Below are 7,662 nucleotides of genomic sequence, written 5' to 3'. Positions count from 1 at the left end.
GGCCAGCCGGGGAAGAGCAGCTATTGTTTTCAGAGGCTTCTGGCGAAGCATACAGCCTCCTGTTGTGGGCTGATTTATAAGGAGAGGGGAAAACAGGCCAAGTTTGCATACCAGTCAGCATGACCCAGTCTGACAAAGCCAGTGTCCCAGCAGGAAAGAGATGCCCCTGGATGTGGGGCCTGGGGTGGGAGCCGGTCCTCCCAGGAGGAAGGTCACTGGGCCAGCCGGGACTCCTCTTCCTGGGGCCCCTGTAATCTAAGATGCTGTTGCACTATCGTCACCAAAACAACAAAGAGCAACCACATCTACTACAGGGGGGTCGGGATTCACAGTGTAGTAGTCAGGACACCCCAGCTGTCGCACTCCCCAAAGGCAACCCCAGGGAGTGTGCGTGTGAACGTGTGGGCGAGCGTGTGTCCATATGTCTGCATGTGTGCCTTGTGCATGCATGAGTGTGCGCATGTCTGTGTAAGTGAGCGTATGTTTCCTGTGTGAGCATGAGTCCCAGTGCAAGCCCAGCCAAGGCAGGCAGGAACCAAAGGCCAGCAAGGTGTCCCTGAACACAGCCATCAGACACTTGCTTAACAAGAAGACGATGGGAACAGCATCACTGGGTCTAATGCCTGTGGCACTCTCCACACGCCCGTGAACACCGTCTTTGTGGTCCTGGGGTTTTTTCTTTCAGCGCTGGTCATTTTGCTTGTATAAACAGTGGCGCCTTATTGCAGACTTGAGAGGTGCCCGCAACCTGAGATGGGGAAATGACAGGGTGTCAGCCCTGCCCGTGGCCCAGCAGAGGAAACTGAGACCATGTGGCCAAGAAAAATTGCCTTTTCCTTTCCTCTCCTGCTAAAATAGCTTTCCAGTTGGCTGCACCTTTGGGGGGAATGGCAGAAAAATGTTAAATAGCAATTCCTCCCACTTTCCAAAGGGACCTTTCGCCCACGGTCATCGCTCTCACCCTGTGCTGCTGGGAGACCCAGGCCCTTTGCCCCCATGCTGCCAGGTCAGGGACACAACAGGCTACAGAGAAGCCAGGATGGCCCGGAGGTAGGATGGGGAGCAGGCCTCTTGGAGATGGAGCTCTGTTATGGAAGTGGAATCAGTCACAGGGACACACAGCTCTCCTGATGGAGAAGGAAGCACCACCACCTGGCTCGGGGTCTTCCCAGCTGCGGACAAGAGATGGAAGTCAGGGTGAAACTCAAACACCAGCTCGCTGGCATCTGGTCTCCCAGCACATCCGTCACTGTGTCAGCCGCTAGCAACCACCGCCTGCCTGGGTTACCTTAACCATTTCTTGTTCTGGTCCCAGTTTTCACTAAGCCTTTCTCTGTGGCTGCACCTGGCACAGGGGCACCACAAAAAGGAGTCCCATTTCCCATGTGGCACCTTGTATGCCCAAGGTCCAAGAGCTGGGCCAGAGAGGGGGCAAGAGGGTTGGCATCTTCACAAAAACGAGTTTGCTTAGTCATGGGTGAGCTGTTGGGGTAACGTCAGTTGGATAAATCTTCAGACGCTGGGTCCCTTCCCAAATGCTGCTGACCTCTGACCCTGTGCTGGAAAGCCCCAGAAGATGCATGGAACCAGTGAGGGACGTGTCACTGGGCAAGGGTGGAGGCAGGCAAGCCAGCTTCACCTCCCTGACCTACTGGAGAGGCGAAGGCAGGAAGGAGCAGGAGAGAACCCTTGCCTCCACTGCTCAGCTTCTCCCAGCAAGGCTGCTCCTTCCCTCTGGCCTCTGCAGGGGTTGCCTCTCTGCGTGGAGCATCTCCTCCCATCCAAGCCCATGGGGTCCCCTCTACCTGTGGGAGGCCTTTCCTGTCCCCCTCAAACAGACAGGAGGGCTGCCATGATGGGATCCTCTTTTCTTTGAGCACCTACCACAGAGGTCCTGTGCTACTGGCCTATATGTTATAACTCTGGTTTCCTGGGGTATAACTTATACACAGTCAATTTTGCCCCTTCCAGATGCACAGCTGGATGACTTGCCAAGTGTTTCTGGTGAGGCTACCCCACTGCAATACAGACGTAAGACACTTGCTCCCTGACTACGCTAAAAGCCTTTGACTGCATGGATCACAACAAACTGTAGAAAATTCTTAAAGAGATGGGAGTACTTGTCTCCTAAGTTCTTTACTTGACTTCTAAGAAACCTGTATGTGGGTCAAGAAGTAACAGTTAGAACCAGACATGGAACAACAGACTGGTTCAAAACTGGGAAAGGAGTATGATAAGGCTGTATATTGTCACCCTGCTTATTTAACTTATATGCAGGACACATCATGTGAAATGCTGGACCAGGTCAATCACAAGCTGGAATCAAGACTGCCAGGAGAAATAACAACCTCAGATATGCAGATGATACCACTTTAATGGTAGAAAGTGAAAAGGAACTAAAGAGTCTCTTGATGAAGGTTAAAGAGGAGTGTAAAAACGCTGACTTGAAAGTCAACATTAAAAAATGAAGATCATGGCATCCAGTCCCATCACTTCATGGCAGACAGAAGGGGGAAAAGTGGAAACAGTGACAGATTTTATTTTCTTGGGCTCCAAAATCACTGTGTATGGTGACTGCAGTCATGAAATTAAAAGGTGCTTACTAGATGAAAGGAAAGCTATGACAAACCTAGACATCATATTAAAAAGCAGAGACATCAGTTTGCCAACAAAGGTTCTTATAGACAAAGCTATGGTTTTTCCAGTAGTCATGTACCAAGGTAAGAGCTGTACTATAAATAAGGCTGAGTGGCAAAAAAAATTGATGCTTTCGAACTATAGTGCTGGAGAAGACTCTTGGACTGCAAGGAGATCAAACGAGTCAGTCCTAAAGGAAATCAAGAACACTCATTGGGAGGACAGAAGCTGAAGCTGAAGCTCCAATATTTTGGCCACCTGATTCGAAGAGCTGACTCATTGGAAAAGACCCTGATTCTGGGAAAGGAGAAGGGGGTGGCAGAGGATGAGATGGTTAGATAGCATCACCGAGTCAATGGGCATGAATTTAAGCAAACTACAGGAGATAGTGGAGGATGGAGGAGCCTGGCAGGCTATAGTCCATGAGGTCACAAAGAGTCAGACACGACTTAGCAACTAAACAACAACAAATTAGGGTCTAAAGTTCTTTTCGATCCCTAATTACCACTATTTTTCTTAAAAAAAAAAAAAAAGGATGCTAAATGCTTTTTCCATATATTTGAGGTGATCATGTGGTTTTTCTCTTTTAGACCACTGACATGGCGAATTAATTTGTTTTAAAATGCTGAATCAATCTTGTATTCCTAGGGTAAACAGAATTGGAGGTTATGTGTCACTCTTCTCATATACTGTTGGATTTGATCTGGTAGGGATATTGATCTGTAGTCTTTACTTGCAATATCTTTGTCTGGTTTTGGTATCAGCATTATTCTGGCATCATAAATTGAGTTGGGAAGTGTTCCTTCATGTTCTATTTTCTCGAAGAGTTTGTGTAGAAGTGGAATTGCTTATATCTTAAATGTTTGGTAGAATTCACCAGCTACTACCTACCTAGTCCTAGAGTTTATTTTTGTGGGAAAATGTTTAAGTAGGAATTAAAACTTTATACAAAGCTGTTTGTGTTATCAATTCCGTTTTAGTGAACTTCAATAGTGAGTGTGATTCACGAAATTTGTTCACTGATTTCATAAATTCACTGTCGTAAAGGTTAATATCCTCTTATTGTCCTTATTGTTACAGTTTATGTCTGTAGGATCTGTAGCGATGTCCCTCTTTCATTTTGGATATTGGTGATTGTGACTGCTCTCTTTTTGGCCTTGATCAGTCTGGCTAAGGCTTTTCAATTGCTGTTTTGCTCAAAGAACCAGCTTTTGATCTTGTTGATTTTCCTCTATTATTTTTCTGTTTCCAAGTTCACTGGTTTCTGTTCTTATTTTTATAGTTTCCTTTCTTCTGCTTACTTTGAATTTATTGTGTTCTTTTTTCTAGGCTCTAAATGGGTAGCTTATTGCTTAGATTATTGCTTCGAGACCCTTCTTCTTTACCAATGTGTATGTCTAATGCTATAAATTTCCCTCTAAGCACTGCCTTACCAGTATCCTATAAACTGTGATACGTTGTACTTTCTTTTCTGTTCAATTAAATTTTTTTCTAATTTCTCTTTTGATTTTTTTTGACCCACACGTTACTTGAAAGTTTATTGTTTAATTCCCAATGTTTGGAGTTACATATTAGTGATTTTTAGTTTAATTCTGGCCAGACAATATACTTCACATAACTTTAACTTCTTTTAAATTTGTTAAGATTTGTTTCATGGCCCAGCACACTCTGTGAATGTTCCATGTGTACGTGTAAAAAATGTGTACTCTGCTGATATTAGGAAGATTGTCCAGTAAATGTCAAGTAGATCAACTTGGATGATATTGTGATTAAGATTTCTATTAATATATCCTTACTGATTTTCAGTCTACTTGTTTCATAACTTACAGAGAGGCATATTGAAGTCGCCAACTATGTTTGTCGATTTTTCTATTTCTACTTTACTTTTTGTTCCATGTGTGGGTGTGGGCACATTTATAGTGTTACGTTTTATTGTAGAATAACGCTTTTATTACTATAAAATGTCCCTGTTCATCTCTGGCAATTTTCCTTGTTCTGATGTTTACTTTATATGATGTTAATATCTTTGCCCCAGCTTTCTTTTGATTTGCATTTTCATGGTATAGCTTTCTCTGTTTACTTTCAATCCACCTATGTGTTTGTGTTAAACAATTTTTCTTGAGAGAGCACATCAGTTCAGTTCAGTTCAGTTCAGTTGCTCAGTTGTGTCCACATAGTTGGGAAATATTTTCTTACACAATCTTATCATCTCTATCTTTTCACTGGGAAGTTGAATTTAAATCTATCATCTTACTAATAATTTTTCAATTTGTGTTATCTGTTCTTTTTAAAATGTTGTCACTATTTTCTTCCCTCTATTGGACTGAGTATTTTTTTATGATTCCATCTTACCTCTGCTGTAGTCTTATTGATTATATCTCTCCTTTTAGTTTTCAGTGGTTGCTTCAAACAGGGCTTAAAATATCTAACTTTAATGTATGTCTGTCTTCATACTTCACATATGGTAAAATAACTTTACAACAGTCTATATGCTCTCATTTCCTCTTTCCATCCTTTGTGATTCGTTGTCATACATTTACTTTGACATGCTATAAACCCCACAAAACTGTTATAATCTTTGCTCCACATGGTCTATTTGTAATCTTTATTGAGATATAATTCACCTGCATAAGATTCACCCTTTTAAAGTGCACACAGAGTTCCAAAGGCCAGAGGTTCTCAAACCATGTCAGAATCACATGGAGGGCTCATTAAAAGCAGATGGGCGGGCCCCTCCCTCACCCTAGAGTTTCTGATCCAGCAAATCTGGGGTGGGGCCTGAGACTCTGCATTTCTAACAAGTTCCCAGGGATGCTGATGCTCTTGGCCTGGGGCCACCCACCCATCCTGTGAGAATCACTGCTACAAACAAAATCACAAACACAGGTTATCAACCTGACTTGAATGATGATATATCATCCATATTGGGAAGATGGGGAGAGACAGGCTGAAGTTTAAAGGGAAAATCCTGATGGTCAGTGAGTGGTCCGATCCAGTGGGTCTGTGGGAACCCGACACTTGACTGTGACAGAGAAATGGCATGCTCTGGTGACAGCGGTCAGCACCATCTGTTTGGCCAAGGCAAGCCTGCAATTCTAACCCAACAATTACTTTTAATGAATGAATGCATCTTCCTCCTCCTTTTCCCCTGATGTGGTCCATCTCCTCTTCAAGCAAACCTGACATGGGGAAAGCTAAGTCTACCCAAAATATTAGTTAGCCAATGAATATCCATTTTTCCAAACTTTTTTTTTTTTTTAGCCTTACCAACATAGCAAGTCTAAACACTTCCTTTAAAAACAGATTCCAGGGTATACTGAAGACAGGCAGCATGGTGACAGAAATTCATCTCACACACTACTGTTTGGTGGCAAACTGAGGAGTCCCCTTGAGGGTAAGAAGCAGGCATCAGCACCTTGGGAAGGGCCTGGCCCATCATCTGAGCAGGTGCCTCTCAGATGGCACAGCTCCTCTCACTCCTGCCTTCAGAGCCCAGTCCATAACCTGCTGCACCATCTCCCTCCCCCAATTCTCATAGCTCACCCCGAGTCCTTTGTTCCAGAGCCCCCCAAACCTTCCCTCTCCCTTCTCGCAGCTGTCAGTCCCCCACATCTGGGGATAGTCTTTCCCTCCCAGCTCCAATTCTGTATCTTGGGATAGAGGGAGGGGGCAACAGGGCAGTCTCGGCGGATCAGTCAATGGAACAGGACTGAAAAGTCACAAAACTCCTAGGAGAGACAAAAAAATGTCACATTCCCTTGTGGCCTACGTTACAGACCGAGGAGCTTCCAGAAGCTGTGGATCACAAGAGTCAACCCACCCGTAAGAAGTGAGCCAGGCAGTGGTTCAACTGTGGAAAGAATTCGGTAAGCAAGTTTCACTTCGCTGCAATAAAGAAGCCTGACTGCGTCCTGACGGTGACTGGCCTTGGCGGGAGGAGTGGAAGCAGGGTATGAGGGCATATGCCCGGGCTGCCTGGGGCGCCGAGTGCCAGGATGAAGAACTGACCTCCCCGCTCCCAGGCAAACTGTAGAATATGGCACTTCCTGTCAAGCTAGTATTCTGATTTCCATGGACTCACGTGGCAAGAAAAACAAGTTCATCTGCCAATGGGGAATGAGGCTGGGGAGAAGGGAGAGGAAAATAGGGGAAGAGGAAATTCCACAAGTTACAAAAAGTTGGACCCCTCCATCCCTCAATAAATAGTGTTTTAATTTGTTGTGATTAATGCAACGTTTCGTTTAGTTATGAAAGTTGGGCACACAGTATGTGTGGTTTGGCAAATGCGTTGAGCTTAGCCCCCTCTTAATCCACTCCTACTTTCTCCTTCTCTCCCCAGCACCCCCTCTCCTTTTAACCCAGATGAGTGAAGGAATAAATTAGTCCGGAAATGTTTCTGCTCCAATAAAACATTATCACCTGTCAATCACCAGATAAGTACAGGGAAGGCCCCTCCTTTGCTTTGCCATTCCTATGGCCTCGAAAAAGCTCACCCAGTTCCAAAATTAGACCTTCTTTGCCACATGCCACATGGGAACGAGCTACTCCCCATTCTGCCAGAGCTTTTAGGGCCATGCATGAGAACCCATCATTTCATCATCCATGGTTCACATAACATATCTCATGTAACATCTGTTTGGATCTGACTCTCTTTTTCCAAAACCACTTTCTACCCAAACTTACTACAAAAACAGATGAGTAAGCAAGACAATGTGCTGGTCATTTGCGAGTTTTGATAGATGCTCAGACAGCCTTTGGGCTGGCAGGTCATGGAATGACCTCCAGCAGGCAGCTCAGAAGCCCACCAGGGGTCAGAGACACAGTGATAGCTGTATAACATGTCCCCACCTTAATATTCCCCTCAGCTATTGTCTTAAGTTCCAAGTTCAGGACATTTTGGAGCAGGACCTGCTCTCCTAGTGTGTGGGTGAGAGAGTGATGTGTGGACCCCCCTGCACTGACTCAGGGCACACTGCCTCCACTGCCCCAGGCTCTGTTGGAGAGAGTTTGGGGAGTGTTTGGAGG

This window comes from Capricornis sumatraensis, chromosome 20 (genome assembly GCF_032405125.1).
Source record: "Capricornis sumatraensis isolate serow.1 chromosome 20, serow.2, whole genome shotgun sequence".
In the NCBI taxonomy this organism is placed as follows: domain Eukaryota; kingdom Metazoa; phylum Chordata; class Mammalia; order Artiodactyla; family Bovidae; genus Capricornis; species Capricornis sumatraensis.
This window is presented reverse-complemented; position numbering follows the sequence as displayed.